General features: G+C 35.1%; 1 protein-coding gene across 14 annotated transcripts in view; it reads left to right on the top strand.

The window, feature by feature from the left end:
• Positions 1 to 17513, top strand: part of LOC131438020 (dystrophin, isoforms A/C/F/G/H) — a 1278256-nt gene that overhangs the window by 586867 nt on the left and 673876 nt on the right. The window lies entirely within an intron of this gene.

Here is a 17513-nt window from a genome sequence, read left to right as displayed (position 1 = left end):
GGCAAATGCAACACCTTTTAAATAAAAATACCAATCCAATACCATCAAAAATATAAATCACACAATTATCATTGTTGCTATCACATATTGCCTGAGATCGTCGTTGTATAGATGTGTGAAGCTGATGTGGACCCGTTAAGTAGCAAAATAGACAGAAACACAAATCTTAAATCAGCGTCGGCGGCAAAGTAGAAATGGAATAAATCGACGTGCGAGATCAATGTAGTGTGTGTTCTGTTGAATTTGCTTCCGTAGACTGTAAGCTGGCCATCAATGGACCCATGGAAGCTGACCATCAATGTCAACTTCCTTTTCTGAGCAGCCTAGATAGCCGTGTAGTGTCGGTAGCGGTCTCCCTACTTAGTAACGATAGGGTCCACCTGTTTCGGTGGTATAACCACCAAACAGGTGGGCCGCCGGAATTATATTCTACCAAGATCTACTGATTTCCTATCCCATGTCAACAAGAACGGTATGACAAATCCACGTGAAATGCTTTGAGCATGCATACTTGCAAAGGTGAGATGAAAAAACTGCAACCAACTTCAGACTGCTGTCATTTCTAAACCGCTCGTCCCACAGCTGTCAGATTTATTCTAGTGACAGCTCATTATATTATTTACAAGCGCACAAAAGCATTTTGGTGGGAATTTTTCAGAAAAAAAGTTATTTGTGATGGAATTCAAGTGTGATAGTGTGATTGCTTTGCATTTGGCTGGAAAACCACAAGTGGCTATCGTTAGAGCCCTCCAGCATTTAAAAGTGAATAAATCTTTTGTGTCTCGTACCATCGCTCGTTACCGTGATACTGGTAGCGTAGCCCGACGTCAAGGAAGTGGACGAAAAAAAACAGCAACATCGGCAGAAATGGTTCGAAAAGTGAAGAAGCGAATTGAACGAAATCCGCGTCGCAGTGGCCGAAAAATGGCTCGTGAGCTGAACATATCGCAATATGCCATTCGGCAAATATTGAAAAATGAGCTTGGACTAAAGCCATTGAAGTTCCAAAAAGTGCAAGATCCTACTGATGCGCAAAAAAAAGTTAGACTCGAAAAAGCTAAAGAGTTGCTTCGCTTGGCCGAAAGTGGTGAACTGCCGAATTTGGTTTTCTCCGATGAGAAACCATTCGTTATCCAGCAGTTTGTAAACAAACAAAATGATCGTGTTTACTTGCCAGAGAGGTCAGCTGAAAATTTGCAACTTCGGTTGGCCACCAGAACTCAAAAGCCGGCCATGGTGATGGTGTGGGCCGCCATAACAGCCGATGGTCGCTCGCCGCTCGTATTCATCGACCGTGGGGTCAAAATAAATGCGCAAATCTATCGCGAAAATATTTTGGAGGGAGTTCTGAAGCCCTGGGCACGCAAACATTTCGGCCGCAGACCTTGGACATTCCAACAGGACTCAGCACCATCGCACTCAGCACGCGCCACCCAAGAATGGTTAAGAAATGAGGTTCCTCGCTTCATTTCCACCGCACAATGGCCACCAAAATCTCCGGATGCCAATCCGTTGGACTATTGTGCCTGGGGTATTTTGGAAAGCAAGGTTGGCACTAAAAAATACCAAAGTGTCGATCATCTCAAGCAAGCGCTTCGCCGAGAATGGGACAAAATACCGCAGAGCCACTTTCGGGCAGCTTGTGATGGTTTCATTGGCCGTTTGAAGGCCATAGTTCGTGCCAAAGGTGGCCAATTCGAACAAATCTAAACCGATTCTCAAATTTGATGTTATTTCCGACATTTTTTGCTTTCATTCAATAAAATTTAAAAAAAAATGAAAAAATTATGGCGTTTTACTTTGTTGCAGTTTTTTCATCTCACCTTGTAGTGCTCTCGATGTTTCTCTCATATCGGAGCTCACAACTTTAGTTACTTATGGTGTCACAGTTGGTATGACTATTGAGGGCATAGACAGGAAATATGTCTATTGTTCGGCATATTCACCGTATAACCAACCTTCGCCAAGCGATGACTTCAAAATGGTTGTATCATACTGCTGCAAAAGTGATTTGCCGCTTATAATAGGCAGTGACATCAATGCTCACCATACCATTTGGGGTAACACAGATATAAATTCGAGAGGCTCTGATATGATGGAATTTGTGAGCAACACAAACCTGAACATAGTCAATGCAGGAAATCGTCTAACTCTTTCGGGATCTAGAAGAGAAGAGGTTTTGGACGTAACTCTCTGTTTTGATAGAATTGCGCATGAGTTGGTAAATTGGCTCATCTCCGATGAGCTCAAACCTTCGTTATCTGATAATAAGTACATCGTTTTTGATCATTCAAACTTTAAATTTGATATTGTCTCACATCGTAAACATAAATCTACTGGGGACTCACTCATAGTTGCAGCTTATGAGAAGACTTTTCCACTTCGGATTGTGCGAGCTACTAGAGGAACTCGTTGGTGGAATGCTGAACTTGCTAAGGACAAAGAAAACTATGCAGAACAGCTTGGAACCATCGACGCAGAGATAGGTCGGAGGCATTCGTACCTGCTCGAAGGGCTTACAAAAATGCTCTTGAATCGTCTGAGCGAAATGATTGGAAAAGCCTTTGTACAAAAGTCTCTGGTTTCAACAAAATTAGCAGATTAAATAAGTTACTTTTGAAATCTAAGAACTTTAATGTCGGTTTCTTAAGAACTTCAGATGGTGAGTACTTATCTGATGAAGGTGATGTACTTCACTATCTTTTTAACACTCACTTTCCAGGATGTATGGAGTCATCAGCTGTTCCAGAGACTTTTTCGGGTAGTTACGATTCTTGGGCCCTTGCTCGAAGAATTGTGATGATTGAATCGGTCGAATGGGCAGTTAAGAGTTTTGCTCCGTACAAGTCTCTTGGAAAGGATGAAGTTTTCCCAGTGTTACTGCAGAAAGGGTATGAACATTTCTAACATGTTTTGAAGTAAATACTCACTTTTAGTCTTGCGACAGGATATATTCCAAGAGCTTGGTAGGAAATAATTGTCGAATTTATTCCCAAAGGCGGTCGGGACACTTACGAGGATGCGAAGAGTCTCATATCTATCAGTCTTAGCTCATTTCTTGCAATCTTGTTTGGGAGTTTTCCAAGATATTGAATTTGCCTTTGATAACGTGTCTTTCAATTCAATTCTGGAAGCAGCCCGCGGTCATGGTATACCTTGTATTATTGGAAATGAATGGGCTGATGTGTTGGATAGAGCTGGTGAAACGAATGATATCGTTGGTCTTGAACCAGTTTTAATACTATCAATTAGTTGTATAAAGCACAAGATTCGTTCTTGGACTTCATCCAAACATGCCAGCTACAGGTGCAGCTTGCAAACTTGCGCTCGGGCGAAGCATTTTTACTAGATTTGAATCTGCAAATGTCAAAGTGTCTACTGCATTTTTCCAAGCGTTATTGCAGTAATCTGATCAGAGCTCTGACTGAACATTGCAAACTCAATTATCACATGGCTACTCAGCGTTCTGAGTATTATTCGTGTGATTTGTGTGAATGCGATTACGGTACTTCATATCATCTGATATGTAACTGTCCCGCATTGACGCAACTACGTATCCAGGTTTTCGGTTCTCCATACATGGTTTAGTCTGTGTATGCGGAGCTAAAATTAAAGGATATTCTATCGTTTCTCACCAAATGTGGTAAGGAGCCATAGTCAGAAAGTTTCATCGTTCTTCCTGGAGTGAATGAATCCTTTCTGTATTGACCTTAAATAGGTTTTAGCAGATTGTTTGGCATCCTTCATGAGGTGCCGAATTTATTTCTGCTCGTACATACTGCAAACCGTACTGTATTCTTCCGAGAATTCAGAATAGTGTCGTATATGTAAAGTCTTAAAATCCTCTCGGGGCTGGAGGTTTTATTACCGGTGCATTTTCGGGATGCAGAACGATTTGTTTCTTTATGTTTTGTGCTGCTTTCCCCCACCTCACCAACTTCAGCGAGAGTATGTGCTAAGCACAGCCAAACATGCTTGGGTTCCGTCTATTTCCGTGATTTCAAAACTTCGCTAATAATAATAATAATAATAATAATAATAATAATAATAATAATAATAATTATAATAATAATAATAATAATAATAATAATAATAATAATAATACTAATAATAATAATACTAATAATAATAATAATAATAATAATAATAATAATACTAATAATAATAATAATAATAATAATAATACTAATAATAATACTAATAATAATAATAATAATAATAATAATAATAATAATAATAATAATAATAATAATAATAATAATAATAATAATAATAATAATAATAATAATAATAATAATAATAATAATAATAATAATAATACTAATAATAAAAACTCTATAAATCCTGTTTACCCTGTAGTTCCAGAACCGAAAGTAGTATCCACAAAAATAAGGAATTCTGTATGAAACTGTAAGACTTTTCTTTCGAACCTATAAATTTGTGAAAATCGATTTGGCCATCTCCAAGAAAAGTGAGTGCGATCCTTTTTGTAGTTTTTAATCTCTATTTCAAATTCTTCCGAAACCGGATTCAGATGAACGGAATAGCCGAAGTTCTTCGTTTGCTACCAACAAATATGACCTACAAATTGGAACAGTTTTGAATGTAGTTAAGCCTATACTTACTATCTTATGCTCTATTTCGATTAAACCAAATTAAACCAATTAAACGAAATCTAACAAACGAAACGAACCTGCGTTTCTGTTACTTCTGCATATGTAAATCAAACTAAACAGAATAATTCAGCAGCATAAAACATGTAGTAGGATTATTATTATTATTATTATTATTATAATTATTACTGTTGTTTTTATTATTATTATTATTATTATTATTATTATTGCCTTTCTCATATGGAAAGGTTATGCAATCACTTGAAAAACCGACTAGTGAAAATTGGCCCGGAGGGTCAAGTGTCATATACCATTCGAATCAGTTCATCAAGCTGAGCAATGCTTGTGTGTGTATCTATGTGTGTGTATGTGTCAAATAATCTCACTAGGTTTTCTCGGAGATGGCTTAACCGATTTTGACAAACTTAGATTCAAATGAAGGATCTTGTGGTCCCATAAGGAATTCCTGAATTTCATCCGGATCCGACTTCCGGTTCCGGAGTTATAGGGTAAAGTGTGTTCAATGTTATACACCGTCACTTAAACCGGCGAAACAAAATACGTAAAAAATCCTAAACTGGTCTCAAAACTACAAAAGGCGGGTGGGTATTATCAGAGATATAACTGGATGTCGTGAATACGAAAACAACTCAAATCAATTAGTTGATCTATTGTATGAATTATGCAAGCATTCCCCACATTTAGGCTTCACTTGATCTAGATTACTGTGAATTTCACACAGCGAAAAGTGCAAAAATCTAACCAAACTGTTCTATATTTCCACAGAACTGAGAATATTTCCTTTCGATTTGCGAACAACAAATCCTAATAGTTCTTCAGAAAACTTTTAGAGCCATTAGAACGGCTGATTTCTTTGTAATGCTCTCCACCGTTGCTTTTTCAACCCTGCAAACGACTGACAGCTGTGACGTAATCGCTTTTGTCGGAAGCGAAACTAGCTTTGCGAACGGCACAAAATACATCTGCTCGCATTGGCGATAGAATCCAAACTGATTCAATTTTTGTTAGGAACTTTCTTTTACGTGATTTCGTTTGTAGCTTTTTCACTAATGGACGGTCCTAACGGCTATAAAAACAACCGCATACAGAATTTTAATGTCGATTATTTCATTTCGGATTTGCATAATTTATTGAAAGAAACTATCAATATGCTGTAGGGATTCGTTTCTAGCATTCAGAAGGACCAAATAAGGAACTCACTACGATATTCATTACTTTTCGGAAAATTTTTCTCAAATGATTTGTTGTACAGCAGCAGATGTTTTGTTCTCTTCCTCAGAACGCGTTCTGATTGGCTGGTGTTGACATGGGTCAAATGGGACAAGTTTTTCAATAGTGTACTATTGAAATACTTCAATGCTTTTGCTATACACGTTTAAGTTGAAAAATTTCGATTCTATTGGTAGTTAGATTATATAAATCCTTCCGCAGATCACTGAGCTATGAGCTTTCAAAATACGAGAAAGGCAAACGCGCCTTATGAATTATCCTCTTTGGTACTCGTTTACACCAAACATTTCAGAAAAGTTTAATTTTGAACTATTTGAAACTATGTCACACAACTGAAAATTTTATCGTAAAATTGTGATCATATTTCCGATGGCAAGTAGAAAAAATTATGTTGATTCGTTAGATACAACAAGAGATATTCACGATCAAAAACTTATCACTCTCTCAGAGGGTAAATTTTGAAAAAGCACCCCATAGTACAGTAAGTCGTATTCACGACAAAAATCGAGAGTAATTATCAGTAGGCAACTAAACAAACCGGCGGAACAACCTAAACCGGCCGTACAAGAAACGTAAAAAATGTTGTAAACTGGACTCAAAACCGTTATTCCCAATCTTAGGGCCAAATGAAAGGTCTTATAGTCCTACCAAAAATTACTGCATATTTTCCGATACAATTAATATTTAAATCGTCATTTAGAGTGCGATGGCATGTATAAAATATGAAAAAAAACTAGTAGAGTTTGTACGTCATGTTAGTTGGTGTCCGTACGAACCGACTTTGATTATACCGGTTCTCGGGTTCCGGTGCTTGGGTTCCGTCTATTTCCGTGATTTCAAAACTTCGCTAATAATAATAATAATAATAATAATAATAATAATAATAATAATAATAATAATAATAATAATAATAATAATAATAATAATAATAATAATAATAATAATAATAATAATAATAATAATAAAACCCTATTTCAATCCACCTAGTGGTGTAATGATACCTTTCTCATATTACTCAATACATCACACATATAACCGTGGAATTCGCAAAACAACTGTTTTCAATAGAAATAGGAAAATTTGTTCGGACCTACTCTCACAAACTCTATAAATCCTGTTTACCCTGTAGTTCCAGAACCGAAAGTAGTATCCACAAAAATAAGGAATTCTGTATGAAACTGTAAGACTTTTCTTTCGAACCTATAAATTTGTGAAAATCGATTTGGCCATCTCCAAGAAAAGTGAGTGCGATCCTTTTTGTAGTTTTTAATCTCTATTTCAAATTCTTCCGAAACCGGATTCAGATGAACGGAATAGCCGAAGTTCTTCGTTTGCTACCAACAAATATGACCTACAAATTGGAACAGTTTTGAATGTAGTTAAGCCTATACTTACTATCTTATGCTCTATTTCGATTAAACCAAATTAAACCAATTAAACGAAATCTAACAAACGAAACGAACCTGCGTTTCTGTTACTTCTGCATATGTAAATCAAACTAAACAGAATAATTCAGCAGCATAAAACATGTAGTAGGATTATTATTATTATTATTATTATTATAATTATTACTGTTGTTTTTATTATTATTATTATTATTATTATTATTATTGCCTTTCTCATATGGAAAGGTTATGCAATCACTTGAAAAACCGACTAGTGAAAATTGGCCCGGAGGGTCAAGTGTCATATACCATTCGAATCAGTTCATCAAGCTGAGCAATGCTTGTGTGTGTATCTATGTGTGTGTATGTGTCAAATAATCTCACTAGGTTTTCTCGGAGATGGCTTAACCGATTTTGACAAACTTAGATTCAAATGAAGGATCTTGTGGTCCCATAAGGAATTCCTGAATTTCATCCGGATCCGACTTCCGGTTCCGGAGTTATAGGGTAAAGTGTGTTCAATGTTATACACCGTCACTTAAACCGGCGAAACAAAATACGTAAAAAATCCTAAACTGGTCTCAAAACTACAAAAGGCGGGTGGGTATTATCAGAGATATAACTGGATGTCGTGAATACGATAACAACTCAAATCAATTAGTTGATCAATTGTATGAATTATGCAAGCATTCCCCACATTTAGGCTTCACTTGATCTAGATTACTGTGAATTTCACACAGCGAAAAGTGCAAAAATCTAACCAAACTGTTCTAGATTTCCACAAAACTGAGAATATTTCCTTTCGATTTGCGAACAACAAATCCTAATAGTTCTTCAGAAAACTTTTAGAGCCATTAGAACGGCTGATTTCTTTGTAATGCTCTCCACCGTTGCTTTTTCAACCATGCAAACGACTGGCAGCTGTGACGTAATCGCTTTTGTCGGAAGCGAAACTAGCTTTGCGAACGGCACAAAATACATCTGCTCGCATTGGCGATAGAATCCAAACTGATTCAATTTTTGTTAGGAACTTTCTTTTACGTGATTTCGTTTGTAGCTTTTTCACTAATGGGCGGTCCTAACGGCTATAAAAACAACCGCATACAGAATTTTAATGTCGATTATTTCATTTCGGATTTGCATAATTTATTGAAAGAAACTATCAATATGCTGTAGGGATTCGTTTCTAGCATTCAGAAGGACCAAATAAGGAACTCACTACGGTATTCATTACTTTTCGGAAAATTTTTCTCGAATGATTTGTTGTACAGCAGCAGATGTTTTGTTCTCTTCCTCAGAACGCGTTCTGATTGGCTGGTGTTGACATGGGTCAAATGGGACAAGTTTTTCAATAGTGTACTATTGAAATACTTCAATGCTTTTGCTATACACGTTTAAGTTGAAAAATTTCGATTCTATTGGTAGTTAGATTATATAAATCCTTCCGCAGATCACTGAGCTATGAGCTTTCAAAATACGAGAAAGGCAAACGCGCCTTATGAATTATCCTCTTTGGTACTCGTTTACACCAAACATTTCAGAAAAGTTTCATTTTGAACTATTTGAAACTATGTCACACAACTGAAAATTTTATCGTAAAATTGTGATCATATTTCCGATGGCAAGTAGAAAAAATTATGTTGATTCGTTAGATACAACAAGAGATATTCACGATCAAAAACTTATCACTCTCTCAGAGGGTAAATTTTGAAAAAGCACCCCATAGTAAAGTAAGTCGTATTCACGACAAAAATCGAGAGTAATTATCAGTAGGCAACTAAACAAACCGGCGGAACAACCTAAACCGGCCGTACAAGAAACGTAAAAAATGTTGTAAACTGGACTCAAAACCGTTATTCCCAATCTTAGGGCCAAATGAAAGGTCTTATAGTCCTACCAAAAATTACTGCATATTTTCCGATACAATTAATATTTAAATCGTCATTTAGAGTGCGACGGCATGTATAAAATATGAAAAAAAACTAGTAGAGTTTGTACGTCATGTTAGTTGGTGTCCGTACGAACCGACTTTGATTATACCGGTTCTCGGGTTCCGGTGCCCGAAGTGCATATAATAGTGAACCCATTTCGTTTTCTTAAGGATTACTTACGCAATCAAAGCATTGTTTTATTCTGTATTTTATGCATAAACAATCTCTTGGTTTCTTTCAAAAATCGAAGTGAAATTTTTTGAATAGTATACCACAATATTATATGTACATGAGAAAGGCATCATTATACCACTAGGTGGATTAAAACAGGTTTTATTATTATTATTATTATTATCATTATCATTATTATTATTATTATTATTATTATTATTATTATTATTATTATTATTATTATTATTATTATTATTATTATTATTATTATTATTATTATTATTATTATTATTATTATTATTATTATTATTATTGACATCACTACACAACGTGTACGAAATAAAACAAACCACACTTTGTTCGTTTTATGTTTTCTTCTTCTTTCGATGTTGTACATATTGTCACTCTATATGACGATTTGAAAACTGAGCAATGCTTGGACACTCATCGCCCTGTAACTGCGGAACCGGAAGTCGGATCCGGTTGAAATTTCACAGTGGTTTTAAATACAGTATGAACTTTAATTCAAATCAAGATTTGTGAAAATCGGTTCAAGCATAGCACAGAAATCGAACACTCATCGCCCTGTAACTGCGGAACCGGAAGTCGGATCCGGTTGAAATTTCACAGTGGCTTTAAAGACAGTATGAACTTTAATTCAAATCAAGATTAGTGAAAATCGGTTCAAGCATAGCACAGAAATCGAAGTGAATTTAGTTTCAAGAGTTTTTTTTTTCTCCACTTTCGGTGCTCTCGGAACAGGAAAAGAGGGGACCAATAGTGTCGAATTAAGTTTTCATGCCCACAAACTAACAAGTTCTGAAAACTAGAAGAATTTATCAGACAGTTTTATGAGATTTGTACCTGTTTTTAACCATCGTTGGTGGAAAAATACTAATTAAATTGGTAATTTTTCACTTATCACCCTTTAGTTCCGGAACCGGAAGCCGGATCCAGATAAAATGTTCTACAAGTTGCTAGGATATTATAACACCTTTCATTTGAACCATAGTTTGCAAAAATCGGTTAAGTTGTTCCAAAGATAATTGAGTGTAAACTTTTTCTCAAATTTTCACTTATTACCATATAACTCCGGAACCGGAAGTCACATTCAAATGAAATTCAATAGCAAGCTATGGGACTATAATACCTTTTATTTGAATCTTAGTTTGTGAAAATCGATTGAGCCATTTCTGAAAAAAGTGAGTGCATATTTTTTTTTCATTTTTATTGGTACATATCATCGTATATCTCCGGAACCGGTAGTTGGAGCGGAATGAAATTCAATAAAGGGCTATGGGACTATAGGACCTTTCATTTGAATATTTGTTTGTGAAAATCGGTTTAGCCATCTCTGAGAAAAGTGAGTGCATATTTTTGTTACACACACACATACACATACACACACAGAGACATTTGCTCAGTTCGGCGAGCTGAGTCGAATGGTATATGACATTTGGCCCTTCCGAGCCTCGGTTAAAAAGTCGATTTTCACAGTGATTGCATAGCCTTTCTATATGAGAAAGACAATAATAGTAATAATAATAATAGTAATATATATGATCCGTATCTAACGGGGAAACCAGATTGGAAAACTGACATGCGAATGCAATAATGTATTAAGAATCACGAAAATGTTACCGCAGAGAGGAGACTCGAGCTCGTTGCTAACTCATTACCGGAAAAATTGTTTTACCAATTAAACTACCCTGCGTAAGAAAACACATGAAGAGAATGTCTAATTGACTAGGCGGAACCCAATCATGCTTCGCTGTAACCAATACTACGGCATTCACTTTTACAATCCTATGTTATATCTACCGAAAAAAATTCAACAGAACACACACTACACTGATCTCGCACGTCTATTTATTCCATTTCTACTTTGCGCCGAAACTGATTAGAGATTTTTAGCCGAATGATTGTTTATATTTATATTGTATTTGAGACAAATATGTTCGAAATTGGAAGGTCGACTGTCGGAATTTTCTCCGGTTGCGATAGTGATGGCCTATTGATACTGCTAGTTCGAGGCTGTTTATTCGAGTCATCCATTATAGATTCAAAAAGGTTAGTTAGGTTAAGCTGTAGGTCATCAAGGCATTCGAGAAAAGGAGTGCTTTCGTTGACATAACGTTCGGCTGGGTCACGTGAAACAGAACGATCTTGATCTGCACAAACATTGGAGCTTGATCTGGAACTAACATTGGAGTATGAGCCGCAAAACGACTGCAATGTGTCTGCAATGTGAAAATGAGGACACTTCTTTAAAAAAAACATGATTTGCGTAGTACACTGTATCTCAGCGCAAATTAATCAGAAGTGAACAAACCAATCGTTTCTCTTTTATTTATTTTTAACTTTTTGAATTTTTGGTGGTTGTTCAAAGTGAAAACTACGATTTTTCACGAAAGAATCCGTCATTTTGTAGCTGTAAAACCTCCCCAAAGTAACAAACAACGAAAAGGAAAACGTTGGGGCCTGGGTTTTTATATGTAGAAAGTGTGTGTAAAATTTGGAAAAAGTGGTGCAGTAGTTTTTAAATGACGATGGACACGGACTTTCAAAAACCTGTTTTCGAGAAAAACGCGTTTAATGTTTTTTGTTTATTAAATCAATGGAAACATTTTATTACACAAGGGAGCCCTTAGGGTCCAACATTTTCAAAAAATAATATTTTTTCTATTATAATTTGTTATAATTAAACATTTGGAGAATGTTTTGCCAAGTTTTTACGTCGATCGAAGCAGAAATCTTTGGCAAGTCTTACTTTTTCGCAGTATGAGATAAGCAAAAGTAAAGGCCCATAACTTCCAGAGTTTTGTTCCGATAGACTTGAAAATTTTACAGAATATTCTAAAAATGTTATACTATAAGAAAATACTAAGAAAATAATAAATGATTTTTCAAAAGTGTTAGACCCTACTGTAGTGTATATCAGAATCGTTATAGAAATTATAAGAATGAATGTGGAATGCTTATTATAATGCTTACGATCGAGAAAACATGACAGCTTGAGTGTGTTCGACTGAGAGAATCGAAGTAAGCTACACTTGGAAACAATGACAGAGATATTAGAAATATGGAAAATAAAAATCGAGAAGTGATTCAAGAACAGTTGCCGAAGAAAGATGTCTTGTGCTGTTCTTCCTTTCTGGTTTTCGAATTCAAAGTATTAATAAAGTATTAGAAATATGGAAAATGAAAATCCAGAAGTGATTCAAGAACAGTTGCCGAAGGAAGAAATCTTGTGCTGTTCTTTCTTTCTTGTTTTCGAAGAAAGATGTCGAAGAAAGATAAATGGAGACAAACTGAAAAGGACACGACACCTACCCGCCGATTAAATTGAAATACTTGCCGAGGAAACTTTTAAAGCAGAATCGGCAAACTATTTTGGTACCTCGGGTACAAGAAGAACCAATACAAACGACGGCATCACATTTGCTTTTCGCCATTGTGTTGGTTGCTGCGTATAATAATTTGATTCTAAATCCTGTCATGAATCCTATACCTAATTCCAAATGCTGCCATGAATCCTATGAACGAAAAAATATCAGGAAAGCTCTTTTGGGCCGTGGAAAATCTTTTTTCGACGTAAATTAAAGCCATTAAATCTCTTACAAATGTCTAAAGATTGACACTACGATTCTTTTCCACCAAAGAGAACGTAAAAGTGAACGAAGATAAAATTCGTGTTGTACTGAACACGGTCATTGATGAACCCCCCCCCCCCCCCCCTCCCCCCCCCCCCCCACCGTCAAACCGAAAACGTTCTGGATTGGTTTGTGAATTTGAAAAACCAGGAGGTACAGTCTTTTGTTTAAACTTTTTGATTAAGCACGGGAATGTTTTATGATGGTGAAATTTAAGGTGTCTTTTTGATAATTTGGAAGAGGACTGCTTTCTCTTAATTGACCTTTGGGTAGTGATAAACAAATTACCTTCACTATAGTCAAATTAATCTGGTTCCACTATATTTGTAAACCCGTTTTCGGTTTGGTAAGGGGGAGGGGGGGGGGGGGTCATCAATGACCGTTTTAAGCATTTCTGCGTATGTGCGCTAAGACCGTGTATTTATAGGAAGCTTCATTTTGTCTTTGTGCGCATACTGAAAGATCATAAGGTCTCCTCCACAATAAATACATATTTGAATTTCTTTATTGCAATCATTATGTGAATGGGATCCTTAACACTATATACATTATGGCTTATTACTACTGTAAGTAGCTGTGTGGCCGATTTTTTTTGCAGTTCGTACAATTCGTTACATGTGGAACAAAAAACGAACAGGAGGATGAATTTTATCGACATAAACATGGAACAGCAACGCAGACCCGTTAAATGTCACTCGAAACGAGTCTGATGGGCTAACATTTTTCCCTCTTCGTGAAATACCGAGTACAGTTGTTTGTACTCAAGTATTTTCACACCCTCAAACATAGAGTTCTTGAAACGACCATCACCTTGCTTGAGATTTCATCTACCGAATGATTCGCTTCGGTAAAAGCACCGTTAATTTCGACATCTGTGAAAGGTGTGTATACTTTATACTCTCTTGTGAATAATTCCAGATATTATCAAAATCATTCGCGTGTTTTAAAGTGTTTACTACAACACGAATTTTATCTTCGTTCACTTTTACGTTCTCTTTGGTGGAAAAGAATCGTAGTGTGAAATCTTTAGAAATTTGTAAGAGATTCAATGGCTTTAATTTACGTCCAAAAACGACTTCCACGGCCCAAAGGAGCTTTCCTGATATTTTTTCGTTCATAGGATTCATGGCAGGATTTGGAATTAGGTATAGGATTCATGACAGGATTTGGAATTAAATTATTATACGCCGCAACCAACACAATGGCGAAAAGCAAATGTGATGCCGTCGTTTGTATTGGTTCTTCTTGTACCCGAGGTACCAAAATAGTTTGCCGATTCTGCTTTAAAAGTTTCCTCGGCAAGTATTTCAATTTAATCGGCGGGTAGGGTCTAACACTTTTGAAAAATCATTTATTATTTTCTTAGTATTTTCTTATTGTATAACATTTTAAGAATATTCTGTGAAATTTTCAAGTCTATCGCAACAAAACTCTGGAAGTTATGGGCTTTTGCTTTTGCTTATCTCATACTGCGAAAAAGTAAGACCTGCCAAAGATTTCTGCTTCGATCGACGTAAAAACATTATAATAATAAAAACATTATAATAGAAAAAATATTATTTTTTGAAAATGTTGGACCCTACGGGCTCCCTTGTGTAATAAAATGTTTTCATTGATTTAATAGACAAAAAACATTAAACGCGTTTTTCTCGAAAACAGGTTTTGAAAGTCCGTGTCCATCGTCATTCAAAAACTACTGCACCACTTTTTCCAAATTTTACACACACTTTCCACATATAAAAACCCAGGCCCCAACGTTTTCCTTTTCGTTGTTTGTTACTTTGGGGAGGTTTTACAGCTACAAAATGACGGATTCTTTCGTGAAAAATCGTAGTTTTCACTTTGAACAACCACCAAAAATTCAAAAAGTTAAAAATAAATAAAAGAGAAACGTTTGGTTTGTTCACTTCTGATTAGTGTGCGCTGAGATACAGTGTACAACGCAAATCATGTTTTTTTTTAAAGAAGTGTCCTCATTTTCACATTGCAGACACATTGCAGTCGTTTTGCCGCTCATACTCCAATGTTAGTTCCAGATCAAGCTCCAATGTTTGTGCAGATCAAGATCGTTCTGTTTCACGTGACCCAGCCGAACGTTATGTCAACGAAAGCACTCCTTTTCTCGAATGCCTTGATGACCTACAGCTTAACCTAACTAACCTTTTTGAATCTATAATGGATGACACGAATAAACGGCCTCGAACTAGCAGTATCAATAGGCCATCACTATCGCAACCGGAGAAAATTCCGACAGTCGACCTTCCAATTTCGAACTTATCTGCCTCAAATACAATATAAATATAAACAATCATTCGGCTAAAAATCTCTAATCAGTTTCGGCGCAAAGTAGAAATGGAATAAATAGACGTGCGAGATCAGTGTAGTGTGTGTTCTGTTGAATTTGTTTCCGTAGATATAACATAGGATTGTAAAAGTGAATGGCCTAGTATTGGTTACAGCGAAGCATGATTGGGTTCCGCCTAGTCAATTAGACATTCTCTTCATGTGTTTTCTTATGCAGGGTAGTTTAATTGGTAAAACAATTTTTCCGGTAATGAGTTAGCAACGAGCTCGAGTCTCCTCTCTGCGGTAACATTTTCGTAATTCTTAATACATTATTGCATTCGCATGTCAGTTTTCCAATCTGGTTTCCCCGTTAGATACGGATCATATTTATTACTATTATTATTATTACTATTATTGTCTTTCTCATATAGAAAGGCTAGGCAATCACTGTGAAAATCGACTTTTTAACCGAGGCCCGGAAGGGCCAAATGTCATATACCATTCGACTCAGCTCGACGAACTGAGCAAATGTCTCTGTGTGTGTATGTGTATGTGTGTGTATGTAACAAAAATATGCACTCACTTTTCTCAGAGATGGCCAAACCGATTTTCACAAACAAAGATTCAAATGAAAGGTCTCATAGTCCCATAGTTTAAGTTTAATTAGTATTTTTCCACCAACGATGGTTAAAAACAGGTACAAATCTCATAAAACTGTCTGATAAATTCTTCTAGTTTTCAGAACTTGTTAGTTTGTGGGCATGAAAACTTAATTCGACACTATTGGTCCCCTCTTTTCCTGTTCCGAGAGCACCGAAAGTGGAGAAAAAATTATCCTGAAACTAAATTCACTTCGATTTCTGTGCTATGCTTGAACCGATTTTCACAAATCTTGATTTGAATTAAAGTTCATACTGTCTTTAAAGCTACTGTGAAATTTTAACCGGATCCGACTTCCGGTTCCGCAGTTACAGGGCGATGAGTGTCAAAGTTTTCAAATCGTCATATAGAATGACAATATGTACAACACTGAAAGAAGAAGCAAACATAAAACGAACAAAGTGTGGTTTGTTTTATTTCGTACACGTTGTGTAGTGATGTCAATAATAATCATAATATTAATAACATCAAATTGCTCCAAATTTTAATGACTTTAACATTATTTATTAATGTATTTGTATATATATATATATATATATATATATATATATATATATATATATATATATATATATATATATATATATATATATATATATATATATATATATATATATATATATATATATATATATATATATATATATATATATATATATATATATATATATATACACATATATATACACATATATATATATATATATATATATATATATATATGTGTGTGTGTGTGTGTGTGTTAGTGATGAGTTTCTGAGATTCACACCGGCATAGAAGATGACAAAAATTTCCAAAGTTGGGCTCAAAACTATTTCAATTTATTCGTGGACAAACGAACTATTTGTCTTTATACTGATCTCTGAATACTGTTTAGATTGAAAGGAATAATTTCAAGGTATCATACAATTTCTATCTTCTATTCGTCTTGCAGTTCCACAGTTTTGATAATTTATTCACTAAAATAACACATCGAAGAATATTTACACAAAAATCACATGCAGATTGATAAAATAAGGTATCATATCATTGCTAGGTTAATTAAGCACGTTTTTAAGGTGTACTTTCTGGCATTTAAAAAAATTTAGTCTTTTACTAACTGAAGTCGAATTTGCAACGTTTACGTCGACGACCGTGAACCGTCATGTTCTGTGTTACCAAAATATTGTATGCGAAAACCGATTTGCATTTAGCAAAACATGTGATAATTTTCTGTAAAACTTTTGTTCAGGAGCCGAGAATGTAAACAAATTATTTATTATTATTGTTATTATTATTATTTATATTATTATTATTATTATTATTATTATTATTATTATTATTATTATTATTATTATTATTATTATTATTATTATTATTATTATTATTATTATTATTATTATTATTATTATTATTATTATTATTATTATTATTATTATTATTATTATTATTATCAATAGTTTTTTCCATTTTATGGCAGTTTAGATAAGTTTTTCTTCGCCGTAGCATCTCTTTTACATTGAATTCTTATTCTTATATAATTTCAATACAGTCAGAAGGATTCGAATTTAAATTTTTCAAATT

The sequence above is a fragment of the Malaya genurostris genome, chromosome 3, assembly GCF_030247185.1.
Source record: "Malaya genurostris strain Urasoe2022 chromosome 3, Malgen_1.1, whole genome shotgun sequence".
In the NCBI taxonomy this organism is placed as follows: domain Eukaryota; kingdom Metazoa; phylum Arthropoda; class Insecta; order Diptera; family Culicidae; genus Malaya; species Malaya genurostris.
The sequence above is the reverse complement of the archived record's forward strand: the minus strand, read 5'-3'. Positions and strand labels throughout refer to the sequence as shown.